Here is a 20,247-nt window from a genome sequence, read left to right on the forward strand (position 1 = left end):
TGTGATGATTTTTTCATGCATTTACCCATGTTTATCCGTGACATTGTGTAAATGTCCGTGGCGGACATTTGAAAGCGAGTAGATGACAAACAGTACAGTAAACTTGTAGATAACTCAAATATATGTAATAACTTAGGTGGAAAATGCTTTAACATTTCATCATTTCATGCAGCCTACATGCAGCCTCTCGGCTTGGCAAACAGTAAACAACCCCGCTAGCGTCTCTACGTGTCGCTTCCGTACACAGTCAGTGGAGCCTAAATGAATACGCCGCGACGCTACGCTGACATGACGTAGGTTTGCAGCCGGTGGAGCCCGGCCGTGTGGTTCTGCTCGTTAGTAATTAACTCTGACGTTGGATGTTCACTTCTTCACACAGATGAGTATTGAAAAATATTTTTAATACTTATATCAGAGTCCTGCAGTGGGTCGGGTACCCGCAAAAACAGCTGATTTGTGGGTGGTTTTTAAAAAAAACATTTTTTCCTGTGTTCGGATCTGGGTGGAAAAAATAACATGCGGGTCGGATCGCGGGTTTTAGATAAACACATCAGTCATTAGTTCGGTAAACTACAGATAACTATCTTGGTCATTCTTTACTCTCTGAGAATCGCCTCCGCTATTTCGCAACGGTCATTGGTTCAGCTGTTTCACCATCTAATAACACAATTTGTGATTGAACGAGAGAATCAACATGGCTGCCACCGTCTAACAAGCGCCGCTTCCAAAACAGTAAATAATTATTTAGGTATTTGAGAAGTAAGTGGATAAAATGTATAACTATCACTTTATAATGTTTCTGAAGCGTTTCCCTGATGGATTACTTCTCTCCTCGATGGATCCTAAAAACACGTGACGGCTCGTAACTGCTGAACGTCGCTTTGGACAGAAAGTAAGTCTATTGTTACACATGTAAAGTTCGTTTACATAGATTAAAAGTTTAAAAGCATTAAACGTAACAAACAAGTGCTTTTACACTTGTATGGGAGAAGAACACAGCGGGTTGATGATGGAGCTGAAGTCAGGTTTTTATTGTGAGAGCTGCTTCATTGAGGTCATTGTTTACTTACTGGCACCTTAACTGTGGCGATATGCTGTTCAATATTCAGCCAATATGACCCAAAATGACTACTTTAAATCCGGGTTATGGGTTGGGCTGCGGGTCGTGTTTCAATGGGTCGGACCGGGATGCGGTACTAATTGGCCTGATGCGCAGGTTTGCGGTTTGGGTGCGGGTTTGTACGACGCTGGGTCGGTCTGGGCGAATCTTGAAAACTGGACCCGTGCAGGACTCTGCCTTATATTATATATATAAATATTGATATTTATACCATTTTGGTTAACACACGGAAAGAATGACATAATATTTAATTTTTTTACTTAAAGATACATATAACAAGGCTATAACATGACAAAAATGACCTTTCTTTTCTTGGTTTGCAGCAGAGAACAGTAGAATGACTGTAGCAAACATTAACGAGAGTACAAGAAAGCGCAGCTGGTGCGGGTGTATCAAAACTGCAGATTATTGAAACTGTTTCAAATATTCATTATCGATATGCAACAGATGATATCGATCATTAGCAGTGTCTCAACACACCAACTGTGAAAGTGTGTGTCTGACAGGGAAGAGAGGAAACAGGAGGAGAGAGATGAACAGGGCCAGCGATTGGCTGGCCTGCACATCCAGATGTGATCGTCCAGCTGTATCCAGGCTGGACAGCAAAGCAACTATTGGATTTCCTGCCTGTTCCCCTGCTGCCAGCCGCCTCGGCGACACTGTGTGAAATTACATAAGGCTCTCCCCTCCCCCTCCCCATTGGCCAGCATAGAACTGAGGCCTTCACACACTGCACATCACACAATACTTGTTCATGACTCTCAACTTCAAAAACAAACTTCTACCAATGAACAACACCTCTGGGATTCTCCCACAATGTGAGAAAAGTAGAGTATTTCTGTATTTGTTTGGATGAAGTAAATATTTGATGAAAAGTTGTAACTGACATAGCCTAAAGAATTAGATATCTTCCCTCTGAGTCTTTTAAAAACATGAGTATTTTGTTGCAGCTGATTTGAATTGAATCAAAACATATGCAGTCCACCATATATATCTTCATCTGTGTGTGTGTATTATGATAAATGGCAGAATCTCTGTGGTATCTACACTGATTACCACATGAACCTTTCCTAAGGCTCTGTAACACCACACTGACAGAGGCTAGCTGCTCAAATGCTTTGCGTTACCTTATTTCTTCTGTTACATTTGCAACTGAATGCACAGGCAAGATTATCTCTAATGGCCAGGTGACAGCTAAGATGTATGTGTAAGTGAAAATTTACTGTTAGCTGTGTGTATTCGTATGAATGTATATTCACAACCCAGAAATGGTCATTTCAAGAGGAAAAAATAATGTGAAACCACACCATACAGGGAAAATCACATCATCATTGAAAAGCGAAAGCGAACAGTAGGGGTCTCTACAACTGACTCAATATGCTCTATTACACATTCACCATTTTTTGCTAGTTTGACCCGAGTCAAACCTCAAGGAGATATTTTCAAAACTTAAATCGCATCTTGAAAAAATCAGTTTGTGAGATAACATTCTTCAGTCAGGCCAAAAACTCTTTTAAGGGTATAAATCCAATTTTGTTGGTATTACCACGTAGAAATTTACGTTAAAGCAATTAGTGCCAAATTTCAGTGCTGGAGATGGCATCTAAGTGAGAACATCAACTTTAGACAAGAGGCGAAGTGCCGCGATGCACCTAGAGCCTGGCAGCAGAGCTCTGCCAAGCCGCCGGATTCAACTTCAGATAGTAGGCGGAAATGCCCTGAAACCAGGTAGCCAGCCACGGAACTCTCCAGCTGCTCTGTCAGCTTTCCAGCAAGCAAACACTATCGCTGCAGTGCCAATCTGCCACGACAGTTTTGGCATCTGGTCTATTTTCTTTTCTATATTATCACTATCATTATTAGTAGTAGTTGTAGTAATAGCCTAGTATCACTGCTCAACGAGCAGACACACACACACACACACACACACAAGCAGAAGTAGGGTTGGGTACCGTTCATAATTGAACTGACACGGTACCGGCATCTGGAATTCGGTACCGGTACCAAATGGTACCTTATTTCGGTACTTTTTAAAGTCTAAACTTCTCAGTTTCCACATTTTATTGAGAACATTTAGGAACAGTGCTGCATGGTAACTTTTGTCTGCACATTTTTTTTTGACGCCATTGTTGCTGAGTCTGAGGTGCGAGTCATGCGCTCTCGCTCCGCCTCCACCTCAGGTGCCGAAATTTGGCACCGATTCATTTTAAGTGAATCGGTACTCGGTAGTACCGACATGAATCGGTACCAAGAACAAAAAGTACCGAGTTTCGGTACCCAACCCTAAGCAGAAGTGACAGAGTGAGACGGAAGATGTGATCTCTGTGTGATCAGAAAAGCAGGGGAGCAGAATTGCTTTTTTGTCTACTACATCAGTCCTGCAACAAGTTATAAAATTACATTTTTATTATTGCAGAGCAAATAAAATAACAAAAAGGTTCCAATGGGTGCCAGTAACAAATTACAGGAACAATTTTACAGTTACACAAGTTATTTTATGGTTGTTACTATCATTATCACTTTCAACATTACACAGTGACGCATAGGAGTTTTCTAGAAATGTCCATTTATACTCAAAGCGTCGAAAAGCTAATATTGTATATCATGCTCGTACTAAATCGAACATTTTCAAATAATGTTCAGTCCAGCGCCAGCATGTGGATAGGTCGAATGATTGCTAAGATTGATAATTTGTTAATAAATGATGCCTGAAATTACTCTCTACAGATCCTCTTGGATGCACTACACTTAACACTCTTCAGCTCAGTGGGACACAATGTGACAGCATCGCTCTGATGTATGAGGTCTCCACTCACAAATCCCTCTTTATTCTCTGTTGGCACTGTTCTTAAAGCCCACCTGACATTCAGCTCTCCATGCTGAGGAGCAGGAAATAAAACTGAGGAGTGCACTTGTCTGCTGGGCTGACCTACTTCCTCCTCACTGCTACTTAATTATTCAAGAGCTTTGAAATGTTCTTCTGTATGGCAGCATGCAACCCGAGTGCCTCTGTTTGCCCCTCATGACAGCAGCCTCACAGAGCTTCTATTTATGCATGAGAGGGCTCAAGTGTGTGTGTACAGTGCGAGAGTGAGCGTGTGTGTGCCGTGCCAAGCACTAATGGCCATACATACTGGTGTTATTTACTCAGACAACATACCAAACAAAACATCCCATCTAGATTTGATACACAAGGGTGTGAATTATGGACAGAGACTGATTTAGTGGGGAAAATACCCAGACATTACAAAACACAGACTAGACGTCACACCAGCAGCTCGATGTTTTGATGCACTCAAGAGGACTAATTTGTTCCAAACTGCACTGTCATGGATCCAGCACACATGTCATGACAGGAGGTTTGACAAGTCAAGTCAATTCCCTCACACAAGCACACCACAACCTGTAATTACACTTCACTTGGGCCTTCATACCTTTCACTGTTTCGTGTCACTCGTATTTCCACCGTAAGATCATCAACCCTGAGGTGTGTGCCCTTGGCTGGCCTTACTAACACGCTTTCCAGAATGTGAAAAACAAACTATGTTGTAACACATTCCTAGTAGAAAAGTTAGGCCAATCAAAGAGATGAATATAATGCTACCCACAGCTGTAGCCTACACATAAACAAGAGTCACGTCCTGTAACATGCTGTCATCTGTGTTGCGTAACAGAGTCAAGTGAATCACTTACCACAGAGCCATTTCTAATCTCTGCTAATCCGCTGTCTGCCTCGCTTTTAGTATGTTTAAATATGGGTGAGTGGTTTTAATAACAACTCCATTTCATAGCCATTGAAATCAAATAGAAAGCCTTATGAATAATATATGACTAACTTTTAATTAATTTCTAATAACACACAAAACAACAACAAGCAATCAAAGGGATATTACATAAGGCTTTTAAATAATGGTATTTTGGTCTTCCAAGTCAACACAAACAAGGGATGCAAGTAACTCTTTTTGTGGTCGATGTGTCTAGTAAAGTCTTATCATACTAATCAATTATCTTCTTGGTGTTAGCAATGAAGATCAAAATAATGGGAAGCTAGAAAGTCTTGACTGTATTCTCATGTCTTAAAGGTACATTAAAAGATGATCTCCAAAAACCCTGACTAATTGAGAAAGTCCTTGATACACTTAAAAAGACATCAGGAAAAGCTTCACCGTCTGTATTACATAATGCCTTTGAGACACAAATACAGAATTCTAAAGGAATTAGGGATGCACAGATTTTAAAATTCTGGGCCAATACCGATGTTTAAAATAACAATTTAGCCGATAGCCAACACCGATAATAATGTTTTTACAGTATTTGTTAATTTTGTGTTTGTTATTGTTGTTTTTCTTAATTCCACCTTTTGTGCCGGGGAAACAAAGAAATCTACAACTGTTCTAAAGTAAGTAAGCCCTTCATTACACTACCTTTGAATGAGCAAAAATGAAATCATACAAATTTGTGAAACAACCTTTAACATAACCTTTCATGTAGAATTTTTTATAGATCATAATTTCTTCTCTAATATCCATTTCATATTGATGTGAAATCATCAACAAATTTCTCCTTCAACCAACTATATTTATTCAAGTTTCTCCTAAAAATTACATTTTACAAGACTGCATAACACATCAACTTTATAATTTACCTTCATATAAGACTCATTTTTACTTGGTAGATTTCTACATCTCATGATGTAACCTAATCATTATGCAACCTCTGTGAGCTGTTAGCTGCAGCCACAGGTTGCTTAGGGGTAAAGCTAATTCGCTCTCCTCCTGCCGATTTTAACACAGATTTGTTGCTTATAATGTTGTATTATTGGGGAAACGAAAGGGTGTATCATCTGATGCAAACATAGTGAGTTTACAGTGTCTTTTCATCACAACAGCATCCCAAGGAGATCTCGGTTTATCCCAAACAAGTTTTCTATCGTCTCTGGCTACTACTAGCCGCCTCATCAAACAAGTCAAACCAAGGATGATCACAAAGCCCTGACATTGCATTATTTTTGTACCTAGTGGCCACTGATTTAAGTTTGTGGTCATTAGTATCAAACCCTGCTTTCAAGACTATACAAAATTGATGTGACACAACAAAAAATGACAATCAATAAGGAGAATATCGGTTGATAGCAACGTCCAGCCAATATGCTGGTGCATCCCTAGAAAGAATGAGTCCGAAATGTGTAAATGACTGTTTTTGATTAGATACTTGACAACAGGTCCGTGGTTAAGATTTTCATGTTTGGTTCTACAGCACAAAATACGAAAAAATGAATTCTGAAGCTTTTCCATGTCTTAAAAATGACAATTGCTAACAAGTGGCTAAATGAGACTATAGAACATCATCACGCCAAAAACAGCTTTACAGCATTGTTATGGTGGCGATGTTGAAGTTGTGTGGCTGTAGTGTAGTTCGTCTATAGCCTTACATTAACCTTTTTATTTCTGACAATTGCATTTACGTTTCAAAAATTAGAAAAGTGACGTTCATAGGTAACTTTTGTAACTTTGTAACTGATTAACTTGCTGAACAAACAGTGAAGCTATCAAACTTTGGTTTGTCACAGAGCTTATTTCTGCAGTAATCCAGAATCCGATGGATATATACCATTGGTTTCTTGAAGAGGGCACCCGGGCGACTCTAACTAATGGGTTGGCTTACAAAAAAACAAGCGGCACCCTCTGGGGTTGAAAAACAAAGCCAACACTTAAAGCTGCAGTAAGTAGAAAGCCTGAAAACGGTTGATTTTTGAGTCTCATCTGAGTCAGATTTCGTTCGTCTGCGCCCTGAGCCCCTCCTACCAGACGAGCAATTTATTTTTATCCTACTTGGTTCTATTTCTCCCTCTCACCGCGCAGCAGCCCTCCTCATCCCTCCCTCGTGGCCCCGCACATACTCCCAAGCCTCACTTTCCCTCACCGCGCAGCAGCCCGCCCCATCCCTCCCTTGCGGCCCCGCACATATACCCCGAGGCTCGGCTCTCCCTCTCCGCGCAGCAGCCCTCCCCATCCCTCCTTCGCGGACCCGCACATACTCCCGAGGCTTGGCTCTCGCTTTCCGCTGAGTGCCCTCGGCTCCGCTCCCACAGCCAACCCTTGTGCCCTCCGGCAGGGCCGGGCCCCACCTCACCCTTCCCCTCCCTCCGGGGCTCTGGGGAACCGAGTTCTGTTTTCCTTTTTTTGGGTTGTTTAGCCGTGTAGGCAGTTGTAGCCAATGCTGGAATAGCTATTTTACCTGGTGCACTGTTCACCATTGCCACTTGCTCTCCCCTTGAATGGCCACTTGAGGTTGGCTCCAGAAGCCAAGTCACTCCCCATAGATCCAAATTACAATGTTCAACTTTAAAGCAGAAATGAACATGTTTACAGCCTGGTAGGGCTGGACGGTATGACAAAATTTTCATATCACGGTTTTAAGAAAAAATCATATCGGTTTCACGGTATTTCATGGTATTTTGCTCAGGTTCTGCCAACTTGACATGCTGCTGTGTTGTGCTATTGCCTATTCAAGTGCCAGAATTTGTTATTTACCTGACAACGCCTGAACACAACACACGCTCCACTCCATTCATTTGGGCTCCACTGACTGCGTATGGAAGCGACACATAGAGAAGCCAGCGGGGTTGTTTATCGTTTGCCGAGCCGAGAGGCTGCATGAAATGTTAAAGCATTTTCCACCTAAGTTATTACATATATTTGAGTTATCTACAAGTTTACTGTACTGTTTGTCATCTACTCGCTTTCAAATGTCCGCCACAGACATTTACACAATGTCACGGACAAACATGGGTAAATGCATGAAAAAAAATCATCACATATCACCTCTGATAATGGTTTATTCATTTAAAAACACATTGTGCTCGTTTAGCACACTATTTCATGTCGTTTGTATCTGCTGGAGGGTCACGTAGGGGAGCGTAGTGCGACAAAAATAGAAGAGCCGCGTAAAATAGAGAGTTGTCGCGGAACAGACGGGGGTTGACGCGCCGCACCCATTGCCGGTGGAGCCGCTGTAATTGATTAACAGGGGGCGAGCTGCTACGGGACTCGCGCTGCAGACGTGTTGCGCCGCTGACGTGCCCGGTGGAGCCCGGCTGTAACTGTCTCGGACTCGGGACAGGTCGTCTTCGGTCAGGAAAATGCGGTCCGAGCCGTGCTCTAGTGTGTTCACCTGTGTGTGTGCGCGCGCTTTGTGTGGGTGTGTGCGCATCGGGGTGAAACTCCGCTGTGTGTGATACAGAGGGCAGAGGAGAATTGTAAACGGCGGTGCGCCGCTGCTGGTTGCATATAGGGGAAACACTGCTCTTTTTGGTATGAGTTCTTCTGGATCATCGTGTACAGTCACTTTGCTTTCAGGACTCTCTCCGGCAGCCATTCTCACCTCTAAACTTTTCTATGCTCTCACTCTCACCCGCTCAAGCGTGCCTGTGGTGTGCAGCGGTGAAATGGGTACCCGCTGAAACACTTTCCCGCCGTGCACGTTCCGGACATTGTTTGGGCTATTCATCGGTATGGCGGTATATGAAAAATTCATATCATGACGAAAATAAATACCGGTTTTCGGTACAAACCGGTATACCGCCCAGCCCTACAGCCTGGTACAAAAAACGTTATTTGTCTCTATAGCTAATTTCATTGTTCGTGACAACTGTGCAATAACATTTTATTCCGGCTCAATGTTACAAATAATTTCGGGCAGCCTGCTTTGAGTGACAGGCTGTCTGTTGATAATGTCCTTATTTCTCAGTCATATCCACCCCTCGCTCCTCCACAGCACCATCCTCTTACACAAATATGGTCACTTCTGGCTCCAAAAGATGACAACAGCCAAAATGCCAAACTCGAGGCCTCAAAACAGGAGTCCACAAACCACTGGGAGACATCACAGCTACGTCCATTATTTTTACAGTCTATGAAAAAAAATACCATCCCTGCAGCACTTATATCACAAGTAATTAAAGTTGGTTAAGTGATCGACAGTTTTTTGGGTAAATTCCATTGAAGCACATCAATAAAGATGTAGTCTCGCTCACCAGACCTTTCTCAAGAAAAGAAAGGTCTGGTTGGGCCACTCTCACTTTAAGATTGGAGAACAAAAACGCCCCGGCTACTTGTATTTCTTTCAACCAATCACAATCGTTCTGGGTGGTGCCACAGCAACGGTGCGCTTGCAAAAATATTGCCGGGGGTAACAGGTTTTGGTGTAACACGCCCACAAAAATATCACCTACAGGACGCGAACCATGGCAGAAAAATGGCTACATCCCTGCAAGATCAAACACCACAAAAGTTAGTAAAGGACATGTTTAAAACTAGTGCTGCACGATTTGGTAAAAATCTGCAATTGCGATTCTGGTGGACAATATCGCGATTTGCGATTGCGATTACAATATAATTACAATAAAATGTAATAAATAAATGGTATCATGAGTCTTTTTGCTTGATTCAGTGCTTCCCCTACACTATATTAGGGGGGCACTGACCTGACATAGTTATTGTTATGGACAGACAGTGTGTCAATGACCATCAACAGACTGAGCACAGTCAAACATGCTGCTCACACAGCAGCGCAGCATGGAACTGTACACACAGCGGAGCGAGCATATGTTGCGTTTAGGCGTTGTCACGTAAATGACAAATTTCAGCGCCATAGCACAACACAGCAGCATGTCAAGTGGGCCGAACCCGAGCAAAATTGCTCAATTTTTCATTTGTTATGGAGTCCATGATTTCCCTGTGACACTTACAAATGTTTGCTTAACTGTGCTTGGATGTCGTTTTATGAGGCTCTGGCGGTTTTCAGTTGTCTTTAACGTTATGCAGTTCAGCTTTCTCTCGCATGCACTCTTCCTACTTTTCCCTGTGCTGTGCTGTCTCAAGTGCTGTTATAGAGTGGTCGTGTTGCCGCAGGACGTGGCGACTTTACAGGGCTCAACAATGAGGATTGCCCGATTGCCCGGGGCAAGTAAAACTCAAGGTCGGGCATGTAAACTAACAACTCACTTGCCCAATCGGGCAAGTTGCTAAAAATAGTAAAAGTTAATAACTAATTGATAAAATAAATGTATTTTAAAACGTGCTCCTTCGGCTCTGATGCAGCGGTCTCTCTGCCTGAAGTCACAGGCACACGCTGTGTAACAATGTCCTGCCCACAGCCCCCATTGATATTATTTTGAGCAACGGACGCTTCATATAATAACATAACAACATACTATTTATGGTGTTATGCCATCGTGTCATTTCTGTCTCTACATGGTCACGTGTTAACAATTCTCCTCTGCTCTCTGTATCACACACGGCAGAGTTCCGCCACACACACAGTGAGCACGCTAGAGCAGCTCGGGCCACATTTTCCTGACCAAACCTGACCCCGAGCCCGGTGCAGTTTGTCAGCTGACAAAGTTATTCTTATGGACACTGTGTAAATAAGCAGCAACAAACGCACAGACAAACAGTTGCTCGCACAGCAGCGCTGCACTCTTGGTGCTGAGCTTGTGTTGCGTTCAAGCATTGTCACGTAAATAACAACTTCCAGCACTTAAATAGGTCATAGCACAAAACAGCAGCATGTCATGTGACTTTTTACTTTTATTATATTCAATACAATTGTATGTTCCTAAATCTTGAGACACCTCATATGTAAGCTAGACAGACATTTCACCTGCTCATTACTGTGCACACATGTACTGTATGTACTTAGTCCTAAAGAGCCCTTCTGGTGCCAGTAGATACATAGAAACATCCCAGCAGGCTGCTTTGCAAGCATACAAAAAAGTTTCACACATGTGAAAATTATTTTTCATGCTACTTCAGAACAGTCTGCCCCAAATGTCGGTCAATGAAAAAGTAAACATACACAGTAAAGAATGAGGTATTAACAAACTGTATTTGTCAAATAAAATATTTTCCTTCATTTTATTCCATATATAGGCTACTATAGCTTGGCTGATTGCCCAGAATGCCCAGCTAATCAACATTGTAAACTTAATATATAATCAATAGTCCATGTCAATCCATTGTTTTCCATCCTGCATTAGCCCAGAGCTGTAACTAAACTCTGACTGGGAAACTAGATGATCATTGTCTTGTTTAAAATGATGTGCACCTATGAGGAGTGCCATCACAACACTTAAGTGTCAGGACTGGTCCACACAGAGGTTGCTGCTGGGAAATTTCATTTCGTGCTGACACATATGAACGTATGTTCACGTGTGACATGGTTATCTTTTCCAAGCTGCAGTATGTATAAACGCTGTTGCCTGCTGGTGTTTATCAGCTGTATTTCACGCTCACTTTTGTCAGGCACAAAGTCACAGAACAGCCCTAGAAGTCACTGGCAAACAAGCAAGACACCGACAGACCAAGAGATGCACTGCCGAGCTAGGTTAGCAAGAGAGACAGACTGGAGGGAGATGCACTGCACACTGGCACATCAACTTAACGTTACTGTTATTAGACATCAAACTCAGAGAGGAGCGAACACAGTTATCTGATTGCTGTTCCCGTAGTTCACTCTTGTAGTCTTTTTTTGTTTGTTTTTTTCACTTCTCATGACCGGAACGATAATGCTGCTTCATCCTCACGCTGAAGTTGTAAACTCTGAAACCCACTTTGACATAAGGGAAAAACTGTGAGGGGTAAATGAAGAATGCTGTTTACATTTCTTTACTCATACTGACTCAGCACTAAAATTAAATTGGAGCTTAAAACTCATTGAAGACCATCCATATGTTCTCTACTGTTTCAATATCATCTCAACTTGTTTCCATCTGAGATATCCTACCATTACAGTATATAAAATATATATAGTTATTCTTTATTTATTTACAGACTCCAGGTCCAATGATAAAAACAGACAACAGGTTACTAACGAACAGACAAACAAACAATATAGACAGCACTATGTCTGTCCACACACAAATTAATATACTTACAAAAAGATATTTAAAGCAATCCATTTGCAATTTGCAGTGGTATGAAAGTCACTATTAACATGTGAGGGTCAGGGTGTGGGTGGCTTAGTGGATAGAGCAGGCGCCCCATGTATAAGGCTGTTGCCGCAGCGGCCCGGGTTCGACTCCAGACCGTGGTCCTTTGCTGCATGTCATTCTCTCTCTCGCTCTCTCTTTCACACTCAGCTTTCCTATCAAGGCAAAAATGCCCAAAAAATATCATTAAAAAAAAAAAAAAAAAAACACGCGAGGGTCAGGATTAAACTGGCATACATTCCATTGTTACCAGAAAGCTGTTGTATTAGTTTACTGAGATTTGACTTGGTGGCGCACGTACACGCCCTGAGAGCTGAGACTACAGGTGTACAGGTGTGCAAGGAAACTAGAGAAGGGGGTATCAGTGAAAAGATTACACAGCTAATTCATGTTGAATCTTGTTGGTTTTTGTTGAGGTCAAGGAACCTTTTTTTCATGCTAGTTAGTAACAGTGGTTTTGAACTGGATTTTATGCAGGAAAGTGTGGCAGTTAGGTAAACTGAGAAGCTTGACTCTGACCTGACTTTGTTATGTAAAAAAAATGCAGTGTAAAAATTGCTACCTCTTACAAATATTGCAAGGATTCACTGAATTTGATTATTGCAAGCAGCATCACAAATTCCTGGAGGGACATATAAATCTTGTGGCCCTTTTGAACTCTTCAGAGTGACAGACGCAGAATCTGTCTGACCTTTAGACCCCATTACCCCCTAAGGCTAACAGCCTCAGCAAAACGCCCCCCTGGATGACTGCATCCTAAATATTAAAGTGGGAGAGCATAAAAGGTGAGAACAAAATCACAAGGCTGATGGCTACTTAGAGGATCTGCATGGGCCCATATAAGAAAAGCAACTTCCTCAAATAACATGTCACAACCGGGGTTTTTCCATTTAGCAATCCCAGAAAATGGCACAACTGCTAAACCTCAGCCCTGGTGCAGCCACTGGAACTGAGGTACTGGCACTGTGGCCAGTTCAGTGGCACTTTGATTGTGAGTAATTTGAGGCACTGCAACAGACCGGCTGTGCCTGATCATAATATTCTACCACACTGAATCAAGCATAACATTCTCCACACACGAAACCTACCAGGTGCAGTCCACTAGTGAGCAAAAAGTGCTAGACAGCTGCTGTTACTCATTCAGTGAGAGGGAAACTGGGTGGGAGGAGGGAATGCGCCTGGGAGGCAGTTTCATGGTGACTGCCTCATATTTCCCTCTTTGGTTTCTGCGTGTTAACTTAAGGGTTCATAAAGTGCACCGCAGCATACCGAAGTTGTGTCATTTCCCTATAATCATTATTTCATGTGCTGTGATTTCAGTAAATATAAATTTTGCTTGAACGTGCGGTGTGAATAGATCCATGACTGGATTTGCCTAAATTAAAGAAGTTCACCTTTGAACACTAAAATGCAGATTATTACTGTCTGTGGAAATTACAAGACTAAAGAGGATGCTGACTTATGATTTAATTCTAAGTCTAACCTACAAATAATAAAATAATGTCTTGCACTGCAGACACACCAAGCCAACAGGTTGAGTTGTGCTGTATGTGCTCAGCTGATTCAGCATATTAGATCTACATAAAGAGATGTAGGGCTGAGCAATATGGAGTAAATCAAGTATCACAATATTTTTTACCAAATACCTCAATGTCGATATCACGATGATATTGTAGATATTGTATCGTGTATTACCCATCCCTACTTACAGATAATTAAAAATTATCAAAAATAAATTATGACAAATATGCCTTTGAAGGACAGCCTTTGTGAACTGTAACGGAAACCTTTTGTGATTTATGATGACACAACATGTTTTTTTTTCTTCCCTCAAGAATTCACTGAGGACTCATCTTTCACAGACAATAAAATGAGCAAAGAACTCTCCCCTTTCCCAGTTTCGTAACTGTGTTGTGTTTCATAATACAAGCAGGAATTGAACTAGCATTGAAATGGTCTCCCTGAGGCACCATACTGAGCACGGGATTATCTTTGCCCCCATTACCCTTTTGGATAAGGGAGATATATCTCCTCACTCTCATTTAACTCTTCACAGTCCAAACTGCTAAGCTGACACTGTGCTATGAGTGCATAGACCTTAAGTCAGCAATGTCACACCATTATGAATTATTGGCAGACTTTGTGCTCTCTGGGCTGCCTTGTCAGACACACCAACTGCCTCCAGGCACTATGACTGAGCAGGGCCCAAATACTTTTTTCAGTGTACACGTAATGGTGCATTTAACGTTTGCATGCACCAAAAGAATTCATATATATGTCCTCCTTTCTTGGTGCTTCAACCAAAGTTGGCTGGATGCTACCAAAAGAGATCAAACACTGTCGGCTATGAAATTTTCTACTTTATGACGGTTACAATATAAGGAAATCGTCAATGTGTTATGTAATTTGAAATGGCTTTCCTTTAATATTCTCAAAACCGTGCCGTACGATAACTTCATATTTTACATGCCCATAGTCAGGGTCATCCTGGTCAGGATTACATCAAAAATTTCAGCAAACCTCTGAAGGAAAACATTTATTCATTTAATTTATGAGAGTTTGAAATTGGGACATTTTTAATGTGGTAAATATTATCTGAGCTGATTTTCTCTGTGATGTAATGTGCAGTAAAAGTACTTCAAATTTATAAGGTCATAGGAAATGGTATTTACTATATCAGGGCCTCGTTGGTGACGTCACATATTTCACTTGACTTATTTAATATAGGATGTGTACTAAATTATTTCTGTAATGTGATTCTTTCTTTGGTCTTTGTAGCCTCATTTCAACACTCTTGCTCAGAGGTGAGTTGTGACTGGTTTTGAAGCTTATGTAAACAGAGCTCATTGTGAGGCAACTAGTTTTTCATCCATTAGTAAACTATAAAATGAAGGGATACCTTGCTGCCTCGAGCAACAGCTATATAGACTGAGGTAAAGATATTTAATTCACCCTGCTGTTCAAAGGCTACTGCTGGCAGCTACCAGCAACTTTTAAAGTGGAATGTATCTTGCATATTTATTGACAACATAAATCAATCGACACACCTTAAATGTCAATGTGTGACCAATCCATTTGTTTTATGTCTGTCTAAGATCATATACACTTTAGTGATAATTGGATCTTTAAACTTCTAAAAATATTTATGAATTTCAACCAGATTGTGTAAACTGCGAAATCTATTGCTTGACTTGGAGGAAAAACATGGGAGTAGCATCGTTCCAGTGAGCTCTTGCAGCACGACACCCGTGCTCTTGCTGGACAAGGATTTGCACAAACCAGTTATTTCTAAATATCCCTTCCAGAGAGACTCTCACTTTAGCCTGTTCTTTTTTTTTTTTGTTCTGAAATTTTGTTCTGAAAGTACTGGCGTACGTAGACAGCTGGTTTGTTAGAATGACATCAAGAGGCAAGATGGTGTCCGCATCATTAACAAGAGTGCTTCATTATAACGGTGCTGTAGGGACTACAATGGTAGGAACGGAGCAAATTATTACTGCTTTTTTGACAGAGTGCGCCAATGTGACAAATGCTGGTTTAGCTGGTTAGCGTAAAAATCAAACTGGTTTAGGCTTGTACACCAGACAGGCAAAACCAGCAATCGACCCAACTCTAGCAGTAGCCAACCATAAGTAATGGAAATTTGAACTTGTGATGCAGGCACAATACAGTTGCTTGTGGCAGCGGTAATGTCTTCTTCTGCCAGTTCCTCCTTGCAATATTTAAAAAATATCAGCCGAGGAGAAAATCAAAACAAAACCTAAATGTCTATATATTTATGAATTTCACACACCAAGCAAGTGGCAGTTGCAAATGTTTTTGACTAAGACTTCAGGAATGTGTGACTGTTTCACAATAAGAACCCTTATAGCTGGCCAGAGGAAGACTTTAATTGTGTAGCAGCAACAGGAAATGTTATGGGTGCAAGACTTCTCAGTCTTTTCTTTCATATAAGAAGCAGGCCGCATTGTCTTAAACAAAAACCACCCTCACTGACATCATAAAATTTAATACACATTACTGAAATAAAACATTACACTTCAGGGGAAACAAATTCAAGTGCCATTTCAAATAACAAATGCCAGTGAGTGTGGCAATAAGTGTGGCTACTGTTTGTAGGTCATCAACCACTAAGTGGATCACTGAGTGAAATGCAACAAGATCATGGTTTACCACCTGAGAAACTTTTTCCTGGGTAACCCTGGGTTACATAACAGTTTACTAAAGACACAAAAAACATATCAATTACCACTTTATGTCATAGTTATGCAGACAATTTCGGTTTAACATTTCCAGATTTTAAGATGTGTTGCTGCCACCCAACACAAGCCCATTTATCTCCACCGTATCAAAGTGGCAATAGAGGTTTCAGAGACTGATATCTCTAAGCACAGGCACATAAACCTGAAACTGTTTGCACACCTAGATACAGAGATAGATAAGAGTATGCCATGCTGCTTAATTTGATTGCTAACAAAGATCAATGGGTGACTGATAAAGCTGAAGAGGAAAATTAGCTTAACCCCACAGTGCATGACAATTTAGATGCCCCAACCATACATATGTTGACAATATCTTCAACTCAAAAAAATCCTTTGCAAAAAACTTTCAAAACCCAACAAACAGGACATGCATCAAATACACATCACCTCAGTGAAATAAATACAAATGGGATTAACACACTGTCTGAACAATGGGTCCTAGTATACCACATGGCCCCATGTCTTTGATTTAAATTTACCAAGAGGTTTTATAAGCCTAGGTCAAAAATATAAAAACATAACACTCAACAATGCTATGCCTATTCAAAATATTACAGGCCAGTGCTGTTTCTCAATAGCAGATTCAAACAACAAGTAAGTCGTGTTCAAAGTATTTTGGAGTACAGTGTTTTCATGATCATCAGATCTGTGGATGTTGGTGCAATATTAGATGAAGTTCAATGCAATACAGGTGTACATCCACTACAAGGTAATTAAAACAGCCACATTTGGCTGTGTCACAATTTAAATCAAGTCAACCTAATTTCCAGGGGCAGCAATAACGAAGCAAAGACATATTCTACAACTCAAAGTAGAATGTATCGGATTGCTTATCATGGAAGTGGTTGTGGAGATTTAGCAGCAGATAAAAACAGACATCTGCTTCTTTCCACAACAACACATGGTTACACTGTTTTTGTCAATGATCACCTCAATTGGGGTGAGGCACTGCCCCTTGACATTTCACAAGAGGGCTTAGTTGTCCTCTAAAATTGTCAACAACTAACTGTGACTAGAGATGTGCATGCTCTTCGAAGTCAGACGACAATAAGCTCAACTGGCAAATAAGGCTGCAACACCGCTTGCTTACAGGTGGATAACTATCATTAGCTAAAATGATTGACTCTAAAAGCAGCCCCCTAAAAATGAAGTTAAAATGTGGCTAGTAAACTTGGTTGGAAACAACGGTTCAACTCAAAAGCATAACGTTGCTGTCACAAAAGCAACTAACGTTACGCTATCTGAGACAACCATTAACGCTAACTCACCTTACGTTCCTTTAAACTTGTGTCAGTGGCTTGCCATCATAGCTTATCACCCATCTGACAACAAAACACTGTGTTACTGACTACCGTTATATTAGCTAGCGTTATCAATGGAGCGCACTAAGTCAACTTCAAATAAAACCAATGTTTACAAACGCAAACCGGGCGCTTCGGTGCATAGCCAAGTTAGCAGGCTAAGCCAGTTAGCCAGATACTACAATATAACATAGCTTATACACTTAGTGTAAAACTGACATTGTCTATTCATAGCTGTTATTGGTAGCGTTGTGTGATGAACAGTGTGTTAGCGTTACACAGAGGACACCAGTGTTAACGTTAATTCAGTTCAATCAAACTGGCGTTAGCTGGTCCGCAGTTCTGACAGCTAGCTCGGGTAGCTAGCACCGTTAGCTTTAAGCTAGCTTAGCCTAGCCATGTAGCACGTGTTCATGATTTATAAAATAATTAACTAGCTGACGAAAGCCAGGCAACTAGGAGTACTGTTGTGAAGTGAGCAACCCGCTAGTTAAATTGTGCTTTAAAATTAACTACATTTCCCAGAGGTTCGACGAACCATGAGGCTATAACGTAACGTATAGCCTCGAAAAGGTCAATAATGCTATGTATGTGTCTCCTCCAAAGAATAGCCGGACCCCGTCGTCCAACAACAGAACAGACAGATCCCCCAACCCCCCTCCAACCCAAACCAACGGACAGCCAGCAATGGAAGCTAACTAACCTTAGCGGCGGGGCAAGAGAAACCATTCGGCGGTGTTATCGTACAGTAGCTAATGTCCCAATCCTCGTCAGTCGGTCCCAATTCGCTTAAAGAGCTTCTCGCTTCGACAGAGTGTCTCGCCCCTGAATTAATCCACATGAAAGAGTAGTTTTCGTTTTCATTTGTTCCGCTGGCGGTTTTCAGCTATGCCGTGCCTGTTCCTGCACAACACAGTGGTCTAGCACTAGTCTCTAAGCCGCTGCTGCTGAGACCACAGCGGGGCTGAACCGCCTCCCTCTCTCAATAGGTCCACATGCTCTCTCGCCCCTCCTCTTTACTCAGACTGCACTTTTCCCATGCCCACAACAAATTCAGTGATATAGCGCCGTAGTGTTAAAGTCAGTGACCATCATAAGGCACAAAAACAAAAAAAATTATACACTCATATAAACAGCAAGTAGTCGCTATTTTCCACCTTGCCTCTTCCTATAAGACTCTGCACTACTTTCCACACATCATTTAACACGTCTGACATGCGTGTCTGCACATGACTCGTACATACATTATCATTTCATAAACATGCTCATGTCTACATTTCTGTATGCTATGGTTAGGATCAGATGCAATGCAAAAAGGTTACATTAACCAAATGCTTATCTACACACATTGTATGTCCCTACAAATACTCTATATAGGCTATGTGTTGCTAGCACCACCTCACAATGTATAGGCCTACCATATTTCTTTCTTTCTTTCTTTCTTTCTTTCTATCTATCTATCTATCTATCAAGCAGTCCATAGGGACTTGGGTTGGGAACCAGAGGGTCACCTGTTCGAGTTCCCGTCCGGACCAAATATGGAGCGTGGACTGGTGGCTGGAGAGGTGCCACTGCCAAGGTGCCCTTGAGCAAGGCACCAAACCCCTCAACCGTTCGGGGCACCTGACCAAGGCAGCCCCCTCACTCTGACATCTCTCCACTATATATGCATGTATAGGTCCTGTTTGTGCATGTGTGTGTCTTTCGGACCTGTGTGTTAATGACAACAGAGTGAAAAAATTTAACTTCCCCTCAGGGGGATTAATAAAGTATATAAAATTGAATTAAAAAATTAAAAATTCAATTATCTATCTAGGGCGGCACGGTGGTGTGGTGGTTAGCACTCTCGCCTCACAGCAAGAGGGTTGCCGGTTCGATCCCGGCCGTGGGAGCCCTTCTGTGCGGAGTTTGCATGTTCTCCCCGTGTCAGCGTGGGTTCTCTCCGGGCACTCCGGCTTCCTCCCACAGTCCAAAGACGTGCAGACTAGGCAGACGTGCAGACTAGGTTAATTGGTAACTCTAAATTGTCCGTAGGTGTGAATGTGAGCGTGAATGGTTGTCTGTCTCTATGTGTCAGCCCTGCGATAGTCTGGTGACTTGTCCAGGGTGTACCCTGCCTCTCGCCCGATGTAGCTGGGATAGGCTCCAGCCCCCCCGAGACCCTCAAGAGGATGAAGCGGTTAGAAGATGAATGAATGAATGAATTATCTATCTATCTAGCACACTTGGTCCTCGACAAATTTCATGTTGTCCCACTCACACTACATTCACGAGGACAAAACCCTCTGTATTCCCTCTCCCTCCCTGCTCCAGCCTGAACTCAGAGGTTCCAACAGGGGTCACTTCAAGCGTTGACACTCCAGGAAGTCTACATCTGTGCTGCTTGATGCCCGCGGAGAAGTACAAGCTGTGAATACAGTGACTTAACATTGAAGGATAGTATTTGGGAGATCACAACATCCCATGCTGTGTACATAGTTGATGACTCTGCTGAAGCCAGTGCCCTCTAAATGGTCTGAAACCTTTCATCCGCTTCACAGCTACACTAGCTTCTCAAACCGCCACCCACACTGC

The 20,247-nt window shown here is 41.9% G+C and overlaps 1 protein-coding gene across 5 annotated transcripts in view; it reads right to left on the reverse strand.

Moving 5' to 3' along the window:
• The window catches only part of ncor2 (nuclear receptor corepressor 2), a 108,120-nt gene extending 89,495 nt beyond the window's left edge, over nucleotides 1-18,625 (reverse strand). For 2 of the 5 annotated variants that reach the window (XM_049579067.1, XM_049579069.1), the window contains exon 1: nucleotides 18,377-18,625. The gene's annotated coding sequence lies outside the window, so the exon portion shown is untranslated. The remainder of the gene's footprint in view (nucleotides 1-18,376) is intronic. The other 3 variants (XM_049579068.1, XM_049579066.1, XM_049579070.1) reach the window with 2 other exon arrangements.
• Between the last annotated feature and the right edge of the window lie 1,622 nt (nucleotides 18,626-20,247).

The sequence above is a fragment of the Epinephelus fuscoguttatus genome, linkage group LG6, assembly GCF_011397635.1.
Source record: "Epinephelus fuscoguttatus linkage group LG6, E.fuscoguttatus.final_Chr_v1".
Classification (NCBI taxonomy): Eukaryota; Metazoa; Chordata; class Actinopteri; order Perciformes; family Serranidae; genus Epinephelus; species Epinephelus fuscoguttatus.